A 24,518-nucleotide genomic window follows, 5' to 3' on the forward strand; every position below is an offset into this window, starting at 1 on the left:
ACTAGAAGGTATTGTGCTAAGTGAACTTATTCAGAGAAAGGCAAATATCATATGACTTCACTCATGTAAGGAACTTAAGGTACAAAACATATGAACATAAGGGAAGGGAAGCAAAAATAATATAAAAACAGGGAAGGGGACAAAATATAAAAGACCCTTAAATATAGAGAACAACAGAGGGGAGGGGTTGTAGAAGGGGGTTGTGGAAGGGGGGGATGGGCTAGATGGGTAAGGGGCATTAAGGAATCTACTCCTGAAGTCATTGTTGCACTATATGCTAACTTGGATGTAAATTAAAAAATAAATGAATTAACTAAAAAATAAGTAATACCAAAATGGTAATCAACAACAAAATTCTATCTTCTTATTTCCAATGAATTTTATGTAAAGTGTGTGTGTGTATCTATCTCTCTGTATCTAACATCTATCTATCTATCTATCCATCTACCTATCTCTATGTGTGTGTATCTATCAATATATAAAAATTATGGTATTTTATATAAGCATATTATATATATTATGTATATATTATATATGTATAATGTATAATTATATTAATATTATATATAATATATATTATATAACATATAATAATATATAATATATATAATATGCTTACGGCAGGGCAAGACCATTAAAAACTAGGGACAAATATATTAAGAAGTCTTATAATTCTATAATAAGGAGACAATCCAATAAAAAAACAGGCAAAATATATGAATAAATAGCTCAACAAAGAAGATACACAAATGGCCAATAAGCACATGAAAGATGCTCAACATTAATCTTTAGTGAAATGCAAATTACAAACTAAAATGAGATATTACTATTCAGTTGCTAAAATGGCAAAAATCAAAAAGAATGACTGTGCCAGTGTTGGCAAAGATGAGAAGAAATTGGAACTGTCATATACTGCTGGTAAGAATATGAAACAATACATTCACTTTGGAAAAAAGGCAAGAAATTTCTTATAATGTAAAACATACACTAATAGTACAACCCAGCAATTCCAATTCTAGGTGTCTCTTTACCCAAGAGAAATAAAAACATACGGCCACACAAAGACTTGTATGTGAATGTTCACAGGTGCATTAATCATAGCCAAAAATTAGAAACAATTCAAATGTCTATCAACTATTAAGTAGATAAAAAGTGGTATATCAGCAATAAGAAAGGAACAAACCACTGCTGTATGCAACAACACCGATAAACCTTAAGAGCATTATGCTAAGACAAAGAAGCCAGGCACATAAGTTTAATTATATGAAGTTTCTAGAAAAGATAAAAAAAACTGTGGTGGAAGGTAGATCAGTTCTCCCTTGGGATTGAGGGTATGAGCAGCAATTAAATGCAAACAGTCATAAGGAAACTTTTTGGATGTCGGAAGTGTTCTAAACTGGATTGGGATGATGGTCGCACAACTGTGTCAATTTCTGAAAACTCATCAAGCTGTACACTTAAAGTGAATGAATTTCATGGTATATAAAGAATATCGCAATGAGCCAGCTGGAAAAAAAATGTGGTACATTGTATGATTGTTTTGTACTTCAGTTTTTTTATGTTTATTTATTGAGAGCAGAGAGAGACAGAGCACAAGTGGGGGAGGGGTAGAGAGCGAATGAGACACAGAATCCAAAGCAGGCTCCAGGCTCTGAGCTGTGCACAGAGCCCAGCGCGGGGCTCCAACTCACAAAGCGTGAGATCATGACCTGAGCCGAAGTCAGACACTTAACTGACTGAGCCACCCAGGCACCCTGAAAAATCTCTTCTTTAATGATTTTGCTGAGCCATCTATATGGCTTCTGCAGAATTCCATAAGTAGAACAGGGTCCTGAAATTGGAAGAGTTTTGGGAGACTCATCATGTGTCTTACAAATAAGAAAACAGAATCAGAGAAGTAAATTAATTTGTCCAGTCACGCAGCAACAAACCAGCCAAAAAGATCAGAGTCCAGGTCTCCTGGCTCCCAGTCCAATGATTTGTTCTCTGTACCACATTATCCGAAGAAAGATAGGCACATGTCAGGGTTAAGGGGGTCCTGACTTTCTGAAATCAGATTTTTCTCTTTTCCGGTATGTTCTGCACTTGCAATGAGCCCAGAGGTGATAATCCTATAAAGTAAATAAACATAAGATGTTATCTCCCATAGGGCAACTTCTGTTTGTGGCTAAATGAGCCAAGATGAAGAAACACTTCAAATAAAAGACTCAGCTGGAATAACCTAGAGAAGAGGTTGCTTAGCTTGAAAGGGAGTCTGGCACATAGCCACTATGATTCATAAACTATAATGTAATAAACTTGTATGAACAAAAATCTAATTTCCATATTCAACACTGGTTACCTGAATGAGCCATATAAGAGCAAATTTTTGGAAACAGCATTAATTCTCTGGAAACAAAATAAGCCACTTGATACAAGCCAGAGTTTGGTAGCTCATGGTTTCAGATTCTACAACCTATACATTCCTATTCTGCATCTCCAGATTCTGAGAGGTATCTCTAGAAACTTCTTAACCTAAATCTTAGTCTAGTTTAATGTCTGTGTTTTAAAAACACCTCCAACTGATTAAAGTATAATACAAGGTCAAAAATTAGGCATCTGAAACAAAAGAAAAGATGAGGACATCTGAGTCTCAGAAAGTTTTCATCTTTCAATACCATTAACTCAGAGAGCTGCATTGTTTGTAGCAAAATGACAGAGACTGAAGAATTTGTGGCACCAAAGTTCTCAGGGACTAGAACCAGCAGTATTTACCCCAAAGGATTCAGGCAAACTAATTCTTTTTTTTTTTTAATGTTTATTTATTTTTGAGAGAGAGGGAGACAGAGCATGAGCAGGGGAGGTCACAAAATCCAAGAGAGGGAGACACAAAATCTGAAGTAGGCTCCAGGCTCTGGGCTGTCCACACAGAGCCTGACATGGGGCTTGAACTCACAAACTATGAGATCATGACCTGAGCCAAAGTTGGACGCTTAACTGACTGAGCCACCCAGGTGCTGCCCCTGTTTTTAAAAAAATTTTTTCAGGCAAACTAATTCTTAACCAAAATCTCAGTTAACCCCTGCAAAAAATGAATATGAGAACTCGATATCTCTTAAATTTTTAAGGAACTTGCTTAAGGGCTGTGGTAAATTGCAGTAGTGTTTAAAATACCCAGTTCCTTCCTGTAGAAGCACTATTCACTGATGTCTTATTGATGCCAGACTTAACCATGTGACTTCCTTGGCCAGTGAACTGTGAACAGTGATACATGCCGCTTCCCAGCAGAAGCTTTATGAGCCATCACATGGTTCCACTATGTTCTCTTCCTATTGACACAAGTTTAAAAATATCCCACGTGAAGATTCTCCTTAAATTTGGAACCTGGGATGGAGACTATGACTCACAGTGAGCATAAAGATTGAACAAGAAATAAATCTTTCAGTTGTAAGCCACTCAGCTATTTGTCACTGTACTATAACCTAGCCAAATGTGACTGAAACAACAGTTAAACAAAAAAGAATGTTCTGATTAATGGACTACATGGTACTTTGCAAAATGAAAATGTTGATATACACTCCCATTTCCTAGACCAATGTTCTCCAAAACTTTTGATCCAACGTGTACTTTATGATATGCAAATACATGTATATGTACATGGCTATGTAGATATACCTACAAGTCAGAAAACAAAACTTCCTCTCATTATTTAAAAAATTTTTTTTAATGTTTATTTACTTTTGAGAGAGAGAGAGAGAGATACAGAGTATGAGTAGGGGAGGGGCAGAGAGAGAGGGAAACACAGAATTTGAAACAGGCTTCAGGCTCTGAGTTGTGAGCACAGAGCTCGACGCGGGGCTTGAACTCACAAACTGTGAGATCATGACCTGAGCCGAAGTCGGATGCTTAACCAACTGAGCCACCCAGATGCCCAAAACGTTCGCTTATTATGTGTGATGTACTCTGATATTTTCTCTTCTATTTTACATTTTTTAATGTGTGCTGGAACTCACTAAATCCATTTCAAGTCCCACTATTGGGTCACAAACCATTACCCTACTTTCTACCCATTGTCTCTCTTGTTGAATGATCCTTCAATGTGTCTTCCTATTATTTTTCCTCCCAAATTTTAATCCAATAGTACTTGACCCTGAATTTACCATAGAACCACCAGGAAGATTTTTTAAATATACTGCTCCCCAACAAGAGATGGTGATTTTTTTTTTTTTGGTATGGTCTAGAAACCATTATTTTTAACATTTGAGATTTCCTCAATTCTTTCCTCAGAGGAAGGTAAGAGAAAGAGCCACCATCACAGTATGGCTAAGGCCTGGCGATGATGCATGTCAAATGACTTGTACCTGGGATAATCAGCAAAATTTTAACCTTTTTGTTTTGTATCCAAATTATACCTAGCTGCAGAACATTTTAAAATGAATTGCTGTAACTTATCTTCAGTTATCAGTTTTCATATAGATCATTTGGCCATATATTTGTTTTATACTAATATGCATGCTTCTGTTCCTGAAAATGTGCCACCTTAATTTGGCCTCCCAGTCACAGAAGGTCCTGAAATTGTCTCTTATCTGATCACATGGCTCCTCTTAGATGCCAATGATTTCAAATAAATTTTGGCTACTCATAGCAATCTCAATTAGTTGGGTCATCCATAATCAATGGATCGATCAATTCATCAATTCAAACAATTATTCTGTACTCAATCTGTGTCAGACTCTACTCTATATGACAAGGGCACCAGGAAGGATAAGAGACACAGGATCCTCCCTGTGAGAGCTCAGTGTTGATGGAGGTAGGTGCTAACTACGTACACAAAGATACCGAAGTACCCTGTAGTGACTGTGATGATAGGGGTTATTTTGGATTACATACTCTACTTGTAGTTCACTTCTTATTTCGATTTCAGATTGTCAGAAGCTTCTGTAACTCATTGTTCCTTATCGTTAGTCTGTATTGAATTTAGCACCCTGGTTCACGCATCTGTTTCTCTTTGCTGTGTATCTGGTGTCCATATACCCTCACCAAAGGAATACTGTTGCTCAACAGAAATACAGTGATGATTGAACCTGTCCTGGCCACGTAAAATCACGCTCAAATCCCCAAATCAACATGCAACTCCCAAAATTACTTATTCACAGTCCTGCAGGACGTACTCGCATCTTTTCTCAACACATGTCATTAACACATTATTTAACTTCTGTGCTTGTTAAGTGGTGTTTCCATGGGCCTTTTCTCATTGTTATCTCTGTACCTGTGAAGTGGGAACTTCGAATATTTCATTCATTCTATTTTGTTCCAGCCTTTGCAAGGCAATGGCAACTCTTTAATAATTATTTTTTGTAATGTAATAATAACCATATCATAAGAAGGTAATGTTGAAAGTAGTTTAGTGAAAGGTGTTGGAATACTTTACCTATGTTTGAATTAGAAGACACTGTATCCCTTTTCTCAAAATTTAAATTTCTAAAACGCATACTGCAATTTCTGCTGAACGAAATTTGGGAGAGTCAAGTGATTGGTAGACTCCATGCTCTGAAGCAATCAACTGTCAGCCTTCCAGAGTAATCTGAGATTTAAAAATATGATATGAATGATACCTTGATGCCAATAAGCATTAGCATCAGCTTTCCATGCCCACATGCTCTAGAATCTGTGCATATGTTTCAAATAAAATTACTCCTCAGTGTATTTAATTTCAAAATAAACAAGGACATAAGTCAACAGAAGCTTCTCTCTAATACTACCACTCCCAGAAGAAAGATATATGTTGGATGCTAAATATGGGTCAAGTTTATTCAAACTGTATACCAGCCCCTAATAATAAAATAAAGCAAATAGGTATAACTAGATGTGTTACTATAAACTGCCTTACTGTTCTAAAAATAATTAGAAACAAAGTCACAGATCACTCATATACAGAAATCCTTAATTCTTAAGCCACAGGTAAAATCATTTTCTAACATAGCCTGGCAAAGATTTTTTAAACTTTAAATTGTAACAGCTTTGACATTTATTTTTTAATTTGAATCTTCTGAGAAATTTGCAATTCAAAATGTAAACTAACAGCAACAGAAAAGTTTGTTTGGCCTTCACAGGGCCTTTCATCCAAGTTAAAATAGAGAGTGCTTGGGAATTTCCTCTATAGCACACTGTGGGGCTGGGTCTGGAGGAAGTCAATGACCTGAGGAATCTTTACAGTTTGCACTAGGGGCATAAAAGGTAATTACAAATACTGATTTCTTAGATTATAAAAATATATAAAGGTGGATTTGAGGTGAGGGCAGAAGAGCAGCTGAGACCATCCGTAATGTACACTGATCATCTGAGCTTTGAGGAAATGACACTTGGAGAGTGTCTGTGGTGATTCTTCCGAGGTGGTTTCTCTTCCCTCTGATGGCACCAGGAAGATACGGCTCATTCTTCCATTTAGCAGCCACAGACTGAGACCTTTGCCTCCCAGCCTTGCCTGCTGCACTGCTTCACCCACAAGGCTCTGATTGGTGAAGCTGTTTCCATAATAGGCTGAAGCTATTTCCATAAAATAAAACACTGTGGTTGGAAGATGATCTGGGGAAAGTGGATGAACATATTGAGACTCTGGAATCCAAAACAAATATTGCAATGCTTCCAAGGTTGGTAATCTTGGTGGCTAAGAGCACAAGATTTGGAGCCTGTCTGGATTTGACTCCTGATTTCCACCCACTCAATGGATACTCTTGAGGCAAACTCTCTCTGTAACTTGGCTCCATTTTCTGCAAGGTAGGGCTAATGATACTTCCTCCCTTACTGGGTGGTTGTGAAGATTCAACGGAATATATAAAATATTTAAGAACACTCAAGCTGAAAAGAAAGGTTCTATCAATGACAGCTATTACTGTGAATCACATATAACCTATCCTGAAAATTGATTGATGAGATTATGGAGATGTAGACAGGCTATGACTTGCAAACATCCTAAAATAAAAAGACCCAAAATATAAATTGTGGCCTCTTGACTCCTAGCCTACATTTTTTTCCAAATTACTAATATCCCCAACCTTTAGTTCTTCAAAAACCATTGTCAAAAATTTTAGCCACATCCACGAAACACCTGCTCATACTATTTTCTTAGTACCCTTTTTTAAATGGGCTCACTTCTTTTGGGTAAATAAATCAACACCATACAGAAAAATAAAACATTGCAATTAAATTCTAGCTAGATATTCTAGTCTGCTCAAAGCTCCAAGCCCAGAACCTGTTCTTGGTCTACAAGGAAGATTAGCAAGTGTTATGAGCAGAGAATACTTGGTTCTTTGGTCTTTGACTTCATAAGGTTTAAAGCAAACTACAAAGGGGCTAACTTTTTCACAGGATGATTTGACATTGATGTCACAATCACAATTGCCTCCTGACCTTGGTAGGCTCACTGCTCTTTGGGAAAAGCTGTCTAGGCCATGCTGTGTCCTGGAGAAAGGCCCTGGGGAGCAAACACCAGAAACATAGCCAGGCCTCATTTGCTAAGACACCAGTGAAGTTTCTCATTCACCACCGTAACTCAACATACAAGGTAAGAAGAAGTGCTCTAATGAAGTCACAAAACCAAAGATAAAACCATTTTAACCAACAAGAATTCACTCGTTGAAGACACCGGGGTGGGGCGGGGGGTGGGGGGGAAGCCCAATCTTGCAAGATTTTCACACAGGACTCGGAGGTTTTGGTTTCTGAATCCCGTGTATTGATGTTAAGCAGTATTCCTATGTGGTGCTGTCAGCTTTATAATAAGGTGGTCTCACAACTGCCGTGTGATTGGGGAAATCACTGAATTTTAAGCCACCACAAACACATTAAACTTTAAGGACTCTCAAAACTGAAGGCAAAGCAAACAGTGACAATGCATCCTTGTGGCACTGGAGCTGTCTGTGATGGTCCCATCCCTGGGCCCAGAGCACAGCCACCCTGCCTCAGGGCTCTCTAAAGTTTTGATTACAAAGGTTTGGCGTTTATAAAAAGCAGTGTGTAAAGCAAAAACAAAAACAAATCAAAGTGAGACGCTTTGGGTCGCATTTCAATTGACTGAAGGAAGCAGGTAAAACAAGTATCTGAATAATGTTTGGCACCCGAATTCAGTGGACTTTCACACCACCTTGTTACTTTGGCTTTTTCACTTGAGAAGCCTATAACTAAAACGGGTTCTCTAGAAAGTGGCCTGTGGGTGTCAGTAATCTCTGGTATGAAATGCTGTGGCCAATTAGGATCCATTTTTCCTTAGGGGGAAAACTTTAACATTGGAGGGTAAAAAGGCTGAGGCCCTCTCCAACTTTTGCTCTCTTTGGTGTTCTGTTTGTTTTGTTTTTTTAAGTCCATTTATTTATTTTGAGAGAGAGAGTATGTGCGTTAGCAGGGGAGGAGCAGAGAGAGAGAGAGAGAGAGAGAGAGTCCCAAGCAGGCTCCATGCTGTCAGCACAGAGCCCAGTGCGGGGCTCAAGCTCATGAACCGTGAGATCATGATCTGAAATCAAGAGTCAGTTGCTTAACTGACTGAGCCACCCAGGCGCCCCAGTTCTAATTGTTTTTGATACTTCTATTATACTTGGCATGTGGTGTGAAAATTTTGTTGTGATGTGGCAGGCACTGGCACTACTCCATGACCTTCTTGTTGGGAAGAACCACGTCTTTCTCTTCCTTTTTCTTCCAGCGCCGGCCAAATTCCTTTAATTAGTAGGGGCTCAAAATGTATGTCAAAGAGATGCCAGAATAATTAAATTAGATCTTAGAAATCTATACTCATTGTAGAGACATTATAAAAAGGAGGTAATCCAAAGTCACCTGTAATCCAGCCACTCCAAAACAGTATCATTAGCATATTAACGTACATCTTAAGGGTAATATACACAGACAGCCCTTGCTTTACACAGTAGTGCAGGACCATAAAACTGTGTAAGATGAAACCATGCCAAGTGACCGTAAATATAAAATTATTATTCTGTGGTCCTTTGAAGTTTTTGTCAAAGCACTAGAATCTCTCCTATTGTTGGCCACAAATGTATAGGAATGTGAAAATAATAGTAAAATTAACATTTATTTAGTCCAAACTAATTTAAAACATTAGAAACACTGGGGCGCCTGAGTGGCTCAGTTGGCTAAGCGTCCAACTTCAGCTCTGGTCGTGATCTCACAGTTTGTGGGTTCAAGCCCCATGCTGGGCTCACTGTTGTCAGTGCAGAGTCTGCTTCAGATCCTCTGTCCCTCTTTCTCTCTGCCCCTCCCAGCTTGTACTTTCTTTCAAAAAAAACCCAAAAAAACAAAAAACCCACACACACACAAAACCCACATTAGAAACACTGAAAAGTAACTTCTTTTACTGAAAAAGCTTGAGCAGTTTGAGCAGTGGTGGTTGCCTTCTTCTTGTCACATAACTGAGATATGGTGTATCTTCTCTGTGCCCTGGCCAATTGTCACACCCCTTTCTCCATTTGGATCAGCTCCTTTTTTTTTAAGGTTTATTTATTTATTGTGGGGTGGGGGGAAGAGTGTGTGTCTGGGCACGAGTGGGGGAGGGGCAGAGAGAGAGACAGAGAGAGAGAGAGAGAGAGAGAGGGAAAATACCAGGTAGGCTCCATCTCGTCAGTGCAGAGCCCAAGGAGGGCTCGATCTCATGAACTGTGAGGTCATGTTGGCTCCTAACATTTGATCCTTTGAGCTTTCAGTGCTGTGCACTATCTCTGAGAGTTCCTTTCACGTGAAGTAAATTATTCGCTGTGGTTGCTTCCCTGGGGAGAAGCCACTTTTCTCCTTTATGCTCATAAGCTTCCTTCCCTGAGCCCTTCTGCTGCCCATCCAGAGCCTCTGGATGGTGGCTGTGCATTCCCCAGCTCCGTGGTTTCTTCTCTGTCTCCATTCACGTTAAATTCACATCTCGCTTGCATTGCTGCTACTTTTGTCTCTTTGCTGCCCTTCATCTTTCTTGGTCAATTCTTTCTCAAGCATCTGAGTTTCCACCTGAAGAAAGGTGGCACCACAGCTACGCCCTGGCATGACCTGAACGACAGATACTCAGCAACAGACCACTGACCGACTTGGGAAGAACTGATGTGATCGTGTCACTGATCATGATGTGCATCTCTGGTTTATATAGTGACTTGTGGACTGAAGAACTAGAGATGAACTCCGTACTTTATTTTTCACAGTCACGGACTGTAGCAACTGACTTTTGAACTGTAGTGTTGGGGAACCGGCGTAACTTCACCAAATCATGGTAAGTGAAACTTTGTGCATATTGAAACTGTGCAAAGTACCTGTAATGAAAAACTCTTTATTATGTATGTTCACATCTATGCATAGATGCATATTTTAATATTGTGCTATTATGTGCAGCTTTCATAGTTTTCTTTTCTCATTTTATAATATTTCGTGAGAATCTATACTGGTAAATTGATACCTACAGCATCCGTGAAAATGTGCTGTGTGAATTCCACTGAATGAATACAAACAGGGTTGCTATGACTTAAGCGACACAATACATACAATGCTCTTAGCACTGGGCCTGCCGCAAAACAAGAAATTTAAGTTATAATTAAATGACTTAATTGATTTTCTATTGATGGATGCTTGGACAGTTCCTAATTTAAAAAAAATTTTTTTTAAGTTTATTTATTTATTTTGAGAGAGACAGAGAGAATACGAGTGGGGGAGGGACAGAGAGAGAGAGAGGGAGACAGAGAATGCCAAGCAGGCTCTACACCATCAGCATGGAGGAGCCAGATGCAGGGCTCGAACCCACAAAACCCCCAGATCATGAGGTCATGACCTGAGTCAAAACCAAGAGTTGAACACTTGATCGACTGAGTCACCCCTGACTCCCTGGACCGTTCCTAATTCTTAGCACATTATGATGAATATCCTTGTACAGTGAGCACTGTGTGTTTGCAATAATTGTTTTAGAAGATGATGACAATCTTGGCTATTCATACTCAGAACACGGTTCTCAGATGATGGCTCCTCTCACATAAGAGACTAGGGGAGCAACAAACACTTGGTGTGATGTTGGGAGGGAAAGTAGACGGATTTCTGAGGTGATATGCCTGTGAGTGGGACAGTTTGGTAGAATTACTCAATAGGCAATAAACATACATCTTAGTTCCTAAGACATGTAGAGGCTTGGTGGTTATGGGTACATAGTGAGAAGTCCAGTTCTGGAGTATATGAGACCCACCGAGGGAGAGCTAATGGGAAGATAAAGGACAGAACCCTCGGCAAAAATCATTATGTAAGAGTGACAAGCACTAAATATAACAATGAAAATAAAACAACATTCAACAAGTACTTACTATGAGCCGGGTGGTCTTGCCAAGCACTTTAGGCATATTATCTCAATTAATGCCCAAATAATCATCTTTATGAAGAAGGTACCATTATTAGTGTAGCTTTTCTATAGATCATAAAACTGAGGCTTACAAAAATTAGATAACTAGTCCATGGCCACTTACTAGAAACATGATTCAGGCAAGATTTTCATGCATATATTATGTTTCCAGAATCTACTGTCTTAGCCTTTGTATTCATTATCATTGATGTATAATAAATTGCCACCAGGGGAGCCTGGGTGGCTTAGTCGGTTGAGCGTCAGATTCTTGACTTTGGCTCAGGTCATGATCTCAGTTTGTGGGACTGAACTCTGTGTTGGGTTCTGAGCTGATAGCGTGGAGCCTCCTTGGGACTCCCTCTCCCTCTGCCCCTCCCCACTCATGCATGTGCTCTCTCTCTCTCTCTCTCTCTCTCTCTCTGTCTCTCTCTCTCTCAAAATAAATAACCTTTAAAAAAAGAGTAAAAGCTTAACATTAAAAAAAATTTTTTAAATAGGGGCACTTGGGTGGCTCAGTCGGTTAAGTGTCTGATTTCGGCTCAGGTCATGATCTCGCAGTTCGTGAGTTCAAGCCCTGCTTCAGGCTCTGTGCTGATGGCTTGGAGCCTGCTTCAGATTCTGTGTCTTCCTCTCTCTCTGCCCCTCCCAAGCTCATGCTCTGTCTCTCTCTCTCTCAAAAATAAATAAACATTAAAAAAAACCTAAAAATAAATAAGTAAATAAAATAAGAATAAAAGTGTAAAAACATTTCCCCCAAACTGAGAGGCTTAAAACAATAAACATTTATTATTTCACTATTTCTGTGAGTCTAGAATCCAGGCAAAGTTTAGGGTGCCTCTGACCCAAGGACTCTGACGAAACTGTACTCAAGTGCTGGCTGGGGCTATGGTCCCACTTGAAGGCTTGATGGAGCAGGACCTTTGCAGGCCTTTGTCCCTTGTCACATGGGCCTCTTCCCAGGACTGCTTTGTGCCACAGGAGCTAGCTTCTCCGGGGGAATGACCCAAGAAAGCAAGACTGAATGAGTGAGTGCCTAAAGTGGAAGCTAATCTTTTTGCTGCCAAATGCTAGAAGTGGCATCCCATTATTTCTGTGTATTCTATTTGTTAGAAGCAAGCCACTCAGTCCACCCCACACTCAAGGGGGAAGGGAACGTACAAAGGCATAACTACCAGGAGTCAAGGATCACCAGGGGCCTTCCAGCTAGGAGTCATTTATCATACTGTTCTGTGAGTATCATACCAGGCTAATAGGAAGGACCCAGGAATCAAGGAGTGGGTGCTTACATTTTACTGAGCAATACTCTAGAATCTAGGCTACATTTTTGTTCTTTGAGCTGTTATGAGGGAAGAACCTAACCCAGAAAATATAGTGAGAACGCTCACAAAGCTAACAGTTGAGAGGTTGGAAAGACACTTTAAAACTTTCAGAAAATAAAGAATAAACTCCCTGGTGTCCTACAGATGTGAAAAAGGGCGTGTGACCACCTGCAGCTCACAACTTACACGAGAATGAAACCTGGTGACCTTTGCAGCAACATGCAGGATCTTGCAGAAGCATGAAGAGCAAAGCCTTCACAGAGACTGCTAAGGGCAAAAATAGAGTTGGAGGGTCACACATGTTCTCCTGAGTCTGAGTATTACGACGGTGACCCTTCATGAACGTGAGGCGTTAGACCAAACGTTGTAGGTTTCTTCTAGATTAAAGTTCTGGCAAGAATTAAAAAGGACTCTGTAAAAGTTTGGAAGACAGCAGCCAAACCTTCCATGTAAGGCCATGATAGTGTTCTTGAAAGTTAGGCTCTGCCACCTTAAGAACTCTGATGTGATTTACTGTCGTTTGTTTGCAAGGATGTCAGTTTTTATTTTGTGTCCTTTTCTTTTGGAGGACCAGAGATGATTTAAACTGTTTTTCTATTATAGTGGAGCCAGAGTAGTTGATCTTAGCTATATCCAGATGGTTTCGTCGCTTAGGCTGATTTCTGTTAAACTGTGTAATGTTGTTAATAATCCTTTTAATATATTTAAATTTGTGTGCAGGGTAAAGGGGGGCAGATATGGTACAGATTGGAAGTCACAGCGTCTGCTGGACTTCTGTTGATTTGTTGAATCCAACTGTGGTCTCTAGCACTTGTTCCAATTTTGTTGAACTTAAAGTAACCCCTTCCTTTAAGCTGTGACATTCAACTGCAATGGTTCATTAGCAGGGACATTCAGGCAATGTGGACCTGACTGCTTGGGAAATGTATGCCTTTAATATGAAATGCATACTTTAAAAACCTAAATGTAACTACAGTTTTTATTCCATAGAGGAAAAAGCATGTTGTGAAGGAAAGAATACAACAGACAGATTATCTTCCACAGTCAATGAATCATAGGCTTCTTGATTTTCATTCTTAAATTAACATCTAGCTCTGCAGCCCATCCCACAAGGTATGGACCTACCTTGCTTCCCAACTAGACCCTAACAAAGGTCTCCCAGCTGGGTGGTCTCTTTGCTTTCAAACTCACCCCTATCAAGAGAACAAAAATAATAACTAATATGCACTGATAGATTGCTGCTGGGTTAGTGCTCAGTGCTGTTCGTGCTCTCATTGAACCTTTATAAGCTGAGAAGGTAAGTTCTATTGCTGTCCATTTTACAGATGCAAAAACTCAGATTTAGAGAGTTAAGAAGCTTGCTCAAATACTAAGTCAATTCTATTCTTCCCATTCACCCCGAACATGAATACAAACTGTGCCACTTCACCAATTAAAATCTTGGCTCTTCGGAAACAACTGAGGCACAAATTCCTTAGCATGGCACTTAAATAAGAATGATCGCGTTCAAACACTGAGTACTTTCTGTGTTTCTACATGGCTGCAAATCCTTACCTCAACCCTGTAAGATATGTGTGCTTTTCATTGTGGTAGATGAAAAAATGAAATCTTGGAGGGATTTCCAAGGTTACAAAACAATTGTTGATGGGCATAGATGGGATTTAAACCAGGCGAGGTTCTGTAATCTCCTTGTGCCAGTATGTCTGCCTTACTATATATGATTATATACATAAAAGATTTTTTTAAATGCTTATTATTTATTTTGAGAGAGAGAGAAAGAGAATGAGTGGGTGAATGACAGAGGGAGAGAGAGAATCCCAAGTAGGCGCTGTGCTGTTAGCAGAGCGCAACATGGGGCTCAAACTCACAGACCATGAGACGATGACCTGAGCCGAAATCAAGAGTCAGATGCTTAACTGACTGAGCCACCCAGGTGCCCCACCAACTAGGCTTTTCTTAATACCCAACTTCTACCAATCTGTATCACTTTATCTTCCCCCCTTTCCTTCTCCCTTCACTCTACTCCTATGCTCAAAGTAATTTTTGGAACACAGGCAATTTTTGAAACATACTCTTCCCTATACCCAGAGTTTATTTATTTTTCTGTTTATCTGGCAAGCTTCTAGATATCATTTAAGACGAAGCTTCTTCTGGGCCTTTTTCTTTTCTTTTCAAATTTTCCTTCACCACCTTTTCCTTGCTGGAAGACTTTTAAAAAAAAATTTAAGCTTATTTATTTTGAGAGAGGCAGAAAGAGTGCAAGTGGGGGAGGGGCAGAGAGAGAAAGGGAGATAGAGACTCTCAGGCAGGCTCTGCACTACCAGCACAGAGCCTGATGCAGGGCTTGAACTCTCGAAACCATGAGATCAGGACCTGAGCTAAAGCCAGGAGTTGGGCACTTAACCACGCAGGCACCCCTGATTATTTTATTTTCAAGGATATTTTGTAAATAGTTGTGAGAAGACTGCCATCTTATTTTATTACAAATGTTCGTTTATAATAGACAGCGATGGGGTATCATATATTGATTCATTTTGTGCAACTAATTATTCCTGAATGCCTACCGATGTGTCTTATATGTATCTCTGTTTTCCCAGCTTTTAGTGCAGTGCTTGCCACTTAAATAGTAAAAAAAAAAAAAGAAAAAGAAAAACGGCTGTATGAATGAATGACTAAATAAATGGAGGCTTCGCTCAGGAACGTGCAGGAGCTAAATCAACAGCAGTCATTTCTGAATCAGACTAAAAAGCTCCTGAAATATGGTTAGCCATGATTCACTTGCCTTCTCCTTTTGTGGGCGGGGCCTCCTTGATTAAATACAATGTTTTAAAAGATGCTTTAAATAGCCAAGGAAGCCTTCTAACTCCTGAAAGTTCCAAATACAAAGGAAACTTTGTATCAGCTAATTGCAACAGAGTGACCCCTTTCATCCTGGGTTCTCCAGCTTTCTCATCTGTCCTGTGTCAACCAGCATCCAAACCATTCACAATCCCAAGGCATGTCTCATAGACAGAACAGGGGCAGGGTGGGACAACTGCCCTCTTCATCTTTTCTCTGCTAAGTTCCATGTGTTTTCTTCTTCTTTTTTTTAAGTTTATGTATTTATTTTGAGAGAGGAGGGTGCGAGGCAAAGAGACAGGGAGAGAGAGAATCCCAAGCATGGTTCCGCGCGGTCAGCGCAGAGCCCGATGTGCGGCCAATCTCACCAACCATGAGATCACGACCTGAGCCCAAATCAAGTCAGAGATGCTTAACCAACTAAGCCACCAGGTGCCCGTCCATGTGTTTTCTTTTCAGTGATTGTTTCACTACAAAACACCAGGTTGAGCTCAGCTTCATCCCCAGATCCTGAGGACCAAGAATTTCTGTCCACTCTGATCTGGCAGCATCATGCCTCCTTCTTGCCCACCTCCCCCCACCCAGGCTTTCTTCCTAAGGTGTCCAACGCTCCCTGGTTCTCAGCAGCACTGTCCCTGCCACGGCTCTACCTGGTCACACACTGTCCATTTCAGAAGGGCTGGAAATACAGATTGCAGCTGGGCATGTATTTACACACACACACACACACACACACACACACACACACTGCTATTGTTTCTGGCCCAATTTTAATAATAATAGCTATTATTTATAGAACCTGTTTATATTAGACTCCATGCTAAATGCTTTGTTTGAATGGATTATCTAATTTAATTTTTACACTCATTCTCTGAAGCAGATTTTATCATTATCCTTTTTTACAGAGAAAGAAACCAAGACCTGGAGAGGTAAGAAATTGGTCCCACATTGCACAGCAGGGAAGCTCGCATTTGAGTGGGGCTTGGCCACCATACTCTAGAGCAAGAAGCTTGACTTTGGCTCCTAGTCTGTAGGCTGAATGAAACATGAAAGGTACCCCAGGACTGTTACTTAACTAAGCTGATGTACTCTCCCCAAGTTTCATGGACTTTCACTTGATGAGTGCCGACTTAAGGGGTACATGTGCAAATGTCTGAGACCCTGTAATGAGGACAAGGCTGTGAGCTGAGCAGTAATCTCCATGAGGGAGTTACCGTGGTTGCACCTGTCCTTTACCTATAAATTCTTGTCTGTCCTAAAGGCACTGAAGCATGAGAAACACTGAGACAGAATATAGAGTTGAAATACCGACAGAACAATGGAATAATTAGTTTGTCCAAAGGAACACAAGCCAACTGCAATTTGGCTTGATTATGCATGGAATTAAAATTTGTCTCTGCCAATCACATTGGCATCATCTTAAAAAAGGAACCCAGACCACCACGGCTGGCCAGTGAATTGGACCCTGGCAACTTATACAATTATTTCCTATGTGTCATATATGAAAATGAGGCTACTCATTACTGTCAGCAGGATACATATTAATATTTATTAATTCAGCAGACATTTATTGAATGCCTACTGTGTATAGGTACGTGACAGGCTCTGTGCACAATGGCTAAGAAGAAAATCTAGGACTTTTGCCCTCCCCTAAGAGTTCATCATCAAGAAGAGGGGGATAAAATCAGACAATTGTGGGGGAGATTAAACATGGAGTATCAAGTACTCTCAAGTTTTGGAGATCAGGATCATGTTCCTATCCAATGATCTGGAAAGTCTTCAAATAGGAGGGGGCATTTTACATCAAAAAGCAGAAATGCTGGAAGAAGACATTCTAAGAAAAGAGAATGTCAACATTTAACAAGCTACATAAACTAGACTAGGTGAACTGATTTGGGCAAATGACTTTAGCTTACACAAATTACTTCACCTTCAGGGCAACTTAAAGAAATGAAAGCAATTTCCTCAAATTTTTAGATAACTGCCCAATCTGAAAATATTAGCTTTCACTAACAAACAGAAGATACACTTTAAGTATTTGAAAGCTTGAGGTACACTTTCAGTAAGTAAATGTTAATGCTTTGTTTAAAATGATTTATTTTATAAGTCTATTGCTGACAGAAAAAAGACTTGATAAGACATCATCTCAAACCTGTCAGAATGGCTAAAATCAACAACTCAAGCAACAACAGATGTTGGCGAGGATGCCGAGGAAAAGGGAACTGAACCCTCTTGCACTGTTGGTGGGAATGCAAACTGCTGCAGCCATTCTGGAACACAGCATGGAGTTTCCTCAAAAAGTTAAAAATAGAGCTACTCTATACCCCAGAAATTGTATTGCTAGGTATTTACCCAAAGGGACACAAAAATACTGACTTGAAGAGATACATGCATCCTGATGTTTATAGCAGCACTATCAACAACAGCCAAATTATGGAGAGAGCCCAAATGTCCACCAACTGATGAATGGATAAAGAAGATGCTGGGGATACACACACACACACACACACACACACACACACACACACACACAGTGGAATATTACTCATCCATCAAAAAGAATGAAATCTTGCAATTGGCAACGACATGGATGGAGATAGAGTGTATTAATGCTAAGCGAAATAAGTCTGACAGAGAAAGACAAATACCATATAATTTTACTCATATGTGGAATTTAAGAAACCAAACAGGTGAAAATAGGGGGGAAAAAGAGAGGCAAACCAGGAAACAGACTCTTTAACTATAGAGAACAAACTGAGAGTTACTGGAGGGGGGCTGGGTGGGTTAAGGGGTGAGGGGCATTAAGGAGGGCACTTGTTGGGATGAGCACTGGGTGTTGTATGTAAGTGATGAATCACTAATTTCTACACCTGAAACTAATATTACACTGTATGTAAACTAACTGGAATTTAGATAAAAACAAACAAAATAAGACTTGAAGGATATAAGGCACAATGTTAAATTAACTGATTATTTCTGGGTATTGGGACTATGATTAATTTTTGTTTTCTTCTTTGTGTTTTTCTGGGTTTCCCAAATTTCCAATAATAAAGATATATTTCTTCTGTAACCAGTAGAAGCACAAAAGTTACTCTAAATGGTCCTTTAAATGTGTTAGTCTTGATAGAGAGTCAGAGCTAATAAGTTCATGTGTTTAACAAATATGTAAGTCCCACTCACATGGCAGGCAATGTCCCTGTGATGGGCACAAAGGTGAGTCAAAGTCCCCTTACAGAGTTTGCAGTCTACTGAGGGAAAAGAAACTAAATGACTTAGACAAATTACTAATATATCATTATGACTTGAAGGAAAGAAAGGAACAGGGTCTTGTGTGAAAGGGAGTCATGAGAACAAACATGACAAAGTTGGTGGGAGGGAAAGGGTAGGGTAGAGCTGATGGCATCTGGGGCCAGATCAGAAGGTGAGTACAGGTGGGCTGGGGAGAAGCGTCCAGCTGCATTGAGCAGCAAGCACGTCTCTGCCCTGGGGTGGAAAACAGATGGGCATCGCGGCAGGACTACTGACACTGGGCTGGAGCACCTTGAGGGGAGGATGGACTGGTGGAGAGGAATTTGTTGAGATGAGGAGGGTCTAGATCTCACGGGTACTTGCAGGCCATCTTCTGCCAATAACTAAACCTGTCCTCAAGTGTGAGCAGTAAAAACTCAAGACAATGAGAGACAGGGGCAAAGAGTTCTGATGCTTGAGTCAGCTGACATGAACCCCCAATTTCCCTTGAAGATGCTCCTATCCAGCCTTCCTAAGCCCCACCTTATTCATCTGTAAAAAGGAACTAAGCCCACCATCATGAGAGTAAGGTGGTTGTTAGAGTTAAGAGAGAGAATACATTTGAAGAACGGCGCCTAGAACAGAGTAATCAATTTAAAAACTAACAAGCAGCATAGCATCTTGAGTATCAAAAAATCCTTCCATTACTTCCTTTTTTTTTGAAGTAGGCTCCATACCCAACGTGGGACTTGAACTCACAACCCAGAGATCAAGTTGCACGCTCTACCGGCTAAGCCAGCCAGCCACCCCTCCATTACTTCTTTTTAGAGATAAAACCCAAAGTAACATGTATTAGTTTTTCTTTCCCAAAAAGCTCTTCTTTATATGACTAAGAGAGATCTAGAATTAAAGAGCCTGTTTTTAGGGTATCAGTTTTTATGCAAAAGAAACAAGCTTGTATAAATATAATCATATATATACCCGAACACACACACACACACACACACACACACACACACATATATACACTATTTTTTAAAACATTGTTTGAGGTTTGCATCATTAAATTTAACTGAGCTTAGACTAAATAAATATATTGTACACTGCCAGGCAAGTCTAGTTTTACATGCTATCACAAATGCATTTTATAGGATATAACTCAAAAGAAGAAATACAAACGGAAGGAGAAAAGGTGTAGCCCAATGGGGGGGGGGGCTTGAACTCATGACCCTGAAATCAAGATCTGAGCCCAGATCAAGAGCCAGATGCTTAACTGATGGAGCCACCCAGGCGCCCCCAGAATAGTTAGTTCTGATGACACCACCTTATAGCTGTTTTAGTGAAGGAGAGTGAGTAGAACTTACCAAAAGAAAAACAAAACCAGAGAAAAATAGTCTAGTATCCAATTATTTGTTTGGATTTTTCCCCTTCAACAGTATTGATTATTCCTATTATTTAACATCGTGATTAGTTTGCTAGACTAATTATCTGCCTTAAAAAAGTGCACACACCACCAATAACAAACCCTGTTGGCTCTTTAAAAAAAAAAGTTGGGGCGCCTGGGTGGTTTAGTCAGTTAAGTGCCCAACTTCAGCTCAGGTCATGATCTCATGGTTCGTGGGTTTGAGTCCCGGGTCAAGCTCTGTGCTGACAACTCAGAGCCTGGAGCCTGCTTCAGATTCTGTGTCCATCCCCCCACCCCCGCTCTTCCCCCACTCATGCTCTGTCTCTCTCTCTCTCTCAAAAATAAAAACATTAAAAAAATTTTTTTTAAGTTGTGTTGGGGTGTGGGGTGGCTCAGTTGGTTAAGCGCCCAATTCCTGATCTCAGCTCAGGTCTTGATCTCAGGTTGTGAGTTCAAGCCCTGTGTTTGGCTCCATTCTGGGCATGAAGCTGACTTAAAAAAAAAAAAAAGTTGTTTTAAGCCAGTATTATTATTTAATCTGGAAATTCAGGTGAAAACGCATCTACCCTGAAATGTTCATTTGTTCTAGTTCTAATGTCTTTACAACCCTCCAAGGGGATATGTTCACTCAACTGCTCTTATTGTCATCCAGCTTTTTATTCAAACAACTTCAAAATTACCGGGATGCTACAGAAAGAAGCCAGGGTTCTCACGGGATCAGGGGTTATCTACCAAAGTAAAGTTTCTGGTAAATTTGGAAGATATTTTCCTTATTTAAATATAGCTATATATTCTCAAAGACGTTGTGGGAAGCTCTGAATGGGGAAAATAGAAGGAAAAGAACCCATACCCCATCACTATATGCTAAGTTGTGCTTGTGGAATTAAAGGCTTGAAACAAACAAAGGCTTTTGAAGTGAGCGTCTCATGACTAAGTAATCTAAAATTCAGCAGAATTACACATTACCTCAGAAGCCATCATATTAACCCCTTGTTAGTACAGCGTATGGTTCCTCAGAGTGTGCTGGCACAAGATGGCCAGGCCTGGAGCTGGGGAAGATTAATTCTTGCCTATTTTGAACACCAACACACAGGTGTTGCCTCTATTTTCCTAAAGCTCTCAGGAAATATTTTAAGCGTTTTAGGAGTTGGTGACAATAGTGACCTTTAAAAATCTTGAACTCTTGAAGTAGATGAGAAGGATAATTATTATCTGATCCTCTTGTACTAAAGCACACTGCAAAAATTAATTAGTCTACTCACTAAGTTACAAGGGATAAGACTCACTTCTAATTAGGTATCAGGTGGGAACCTTGCCATTAGAGAATGAAGTTAGGTCAATATGTTTCTTACTGTAATTGCAAGATATCTGTAATGGGTGAAATACCTGTCTTTTGGTTCCTTGGAGCAGAGTGGGGGAAAATCTAAAGAAGTGTTTTTTTTGGATCTTCATTAGCAGCTACCAATACTAGACAGAGCATAATGCATAGTAGGTGTTTTTGACTGTTTTTCTAAACTCACTTAACTTTGCTAAATAAGAATATGATGACATCATCCTCTGTTCAAATATTCATATTAAATTCTCTGTACATCTCTGAACTCAAACTCCACAGACAACCACTCAATCTCCTAAAGAATTCTTATAGTATAGGAATAGTTTCAGAGAGTAATTACTTTCTTTTTTTCTCCCAAGTAAGATCAGCCTTCCTGTCACCAGAGTGTTTGAGATGTTTGGGGCTTTACCTTTGATGAATACATGACATGCCAAGTTCTATGGGTCTACAGATTCATCACTCTCCAAATTTATAGGGATGTATGCAGTGTGATTTGATAAATTGTTTTGTTTTGCCTTTCATCAGTCACACGCTATTGAAAGGACGCTCCCAGTATATCTTAGGCATCATCTATCAAAAATAAGGCTTCGGGGAGAACAAATAAAATGCAGTAAAAACTTGTTGAACTGATAACTATATAATATGAATGTGTCATCTCTGAATATGAAGGACCACTATAAGAGGCTCATATTTTATTTTTTTAAGCAAGTTTACATATCTGTTTCCCAGTGGCTTAAAGTACATTTTGGTACGAATGTGTGCAAAGCTACCTAAGTGTCTTTGGGGGAGAGAGTGCTATAAATTAAAATGATTATTAATCTTACTAAATCCATTCCTTTTTACTGGCATTTACTTAGGAGATCTGTGCCTCCTTATGATGGATTGGTTTGGCAACTTACTTGATGTACTAGTGTATGAAATAAGAAGCTGGAGTTTGATACTCAGTTTTGCTTTGTTTTGTTTTTAAAGGAAAAAAATCTATTAAATACCTATTTAAAAAATCTCTATCAAACTAACAAGTAAACTGACCCAAAAACAGTTAAAAAGAGAATACTAGGACTTTAAAATTGCTGGATCTGGCATTTTAAGTCAAGATGGGAATGGTAATTATTGCATTTATTAATTTAAATTCTATTTACATTTCATCATGAGAACAATGAGTTTCTGCTAATTAGTAAAATGTTCTCTATTCAAGGCCACTAATGACTATGGGTCCATGAAAATATGTTTGAATCCCAGAAGAAAATTGCTTTACAGGTTTCAGGGCCTCAACTTCTTTTGAGGGACATAAAGCATAGCAGTCAACAGCTCTGTTAAACAGATTCCATGGTTAGAATCTCTTTTTAGACCTTAGGCAACTTTCAACATAATAGATATGGAAAAGCCACCTTGCCAATATATAGAGAGTGCTCAGATGAATGGACAATCAAAGAAAATAAAACATCAGGAATATTTCAAATTTGCTTTCCTGATAGGAAATATTTCAAAGATTGATAATTTCCAGGGCTGTTAATAGTGGGAATTCTCTCACATGCCTTAGCAAGAATGAGGTGTATCTTACTGATGCTAAAAGACTTTTAAGGCATGCTGTTAAGTGAATGAGGTGAACTATAGAATAATAAGTCCAATATGAACCAATTTATATAAATGCCTCCTCCTGGCATGCGAGGAAGGAGAAACAGAGAGAGGGGAACAGAGGATCTGAGGCAGGCTCTGCGCTGAGAGCTGTGAGCCTGATGTTGGACTTGAACTCATGGACCGCGAGATCATGACCTGAGCCGAAGTTGGGCACTCAACCGACTGAGCCACCCAGGTGCCCCTCCTCTCATGTATTTATAAAATAAATGCAAAAATAAAGATCTGGGAGGTTTCAAACAAAACTCCCAATAGAGCTTGGGGTGGGGGTGGGGGACAGGAAAGAGAAGCCAAGTAAAAGGGCTTTTCACATTGTTACTCTAGATACTCCTGGATCAATTCAACCACGTGTAGCAAGATATGTCCTCATGTTTCTTATGTAATTATTAAAGAAAACACTTCTATTTTTTTAATAAAAATATTTTTATTTTTATTTATTTTTGAGCAGGGGAGGGGCAGAGAGAGAGGGAGACACAGAATCTGAAGCAGGCTCCAGGGTCCGAGCTGTCAGCACAGAGTCTGACCTGGGGCTCGAACTCGTGAACTGCAAGATCATGACCTGAGCTGAAGTCAGATGCTTAACTGACTGAGCCACCCAGGTGCCCCAAAAGAAAACACTTCTTTTTAAAAACTTGTTTATGAATTATCTCATTCACAATTTTTTTCACAGAATTTCAAAGCAGGCAAAGGCATCATTCCATTTCATTGAATTTACGCCTTGCAAACAGTACTGTACTCTGAAACCTTAGGGATTTTCTAAAGTCCTCTGGGGGACAGGGAATGAAGGCTGCAGCTGGTGGCCTTCAGCTACTAACACACACACACACACACACACACACACACACACACACACATCCAGACACCTCCCTGCCAACTTTGGCTTCCGGCATTGGCTTTCTCTGTTTCACAAATTAGAATTAAATGTAAGATTTTGAGCAGTGTTTCAGGACTTAAAATGTTTAAAGGCTATTCCAACTCCATTTTGAATTTGCCCCCACAATGACATGAAACTTGCCAGAGGCCATACTTCAGTAGCAGATCCCAGAAAACATTAGGTCTCTTGCCCTGTACCACATGGCCCCTTTAAGACCCCAGGGGTCCCCCCATCTTGTACACATATCACATATCCCCTCACTTGGAAGTCATAAGCAGCCAGCAACAGAGGCAACGAGAGGAACACACTTCACCCTACACCAACTTTCTTATTCATTTCCACTTAAATGTTTGTATTTACCTTTTAATACCATATACAGGTGTAATAACATAAAGTCTTCTAGCTTCCTTAAGAAGGATAACTTTTGTAGGAAATTATCTGAATAAATACGTAAGATAGTTTCTGCTATTTTCCTCAAGATTAAAAGATTCCCAAACTAATTAACAAAATGACATTTATTACAGTCAGTAAAGTATAACACTAAAGTC

The 24,518-nt window shown here is 39.6% G+C and overlaps 1 protein-coding gene and 1 long non-coding RNA gene across 4 annotated transcripts in view; one reads left to right on the top strand and one right to left on the bottom strand.

The window, feature by feature from the left end:
• Positions 1–24,518, bottom strand: part of LOC102970913 (cytochrome P450 7B1) — a 172,424-nt gene that overhangs the window by 47,080 nt on the left and 100,826 nt on the right. The window lies entirely within an intron of this gene.
• LOC122234999 lies at positions 7,432–16,938 on the top strand. Of its 3 annotated transcripts, XR_006213036.1 has the most exons (5): positions 7,432–7,543; positions 10,112–10,231; positions 12,151–12,363; positions 12,449–12,567; positions 12,802–13,100. It is a non-coding gene; the product is annotated as an uncharacterized LOC122234999 (long non-coding RNA). The 3 variants fall into 3 exon arrangements; XR_006213038.1 differs by lacking the exons at positions 12,151–12,363; positions 12,449–12,567; positions 12,802–13,100 and adding exons at positions 16,401–16,424; positions 16,757–16,938; XR_006213037.1 differs by lacking the exons at positions 12,151–12,363; positions 12,449–12,567.

This window comes from Panthera tigris, chromosome F2 (genome assembly GCF_018350195.1).
Source record: "Panthera tigris isolate Pti1 chromosome F2, P.tigris_Pti1_mat1.1, whole genome shotgun sequence".
NCBI lineage: Eukaryota > Metazoa > Chordata > Mammalia > Carnivora > Felidae > Panthera > Panthera tigris.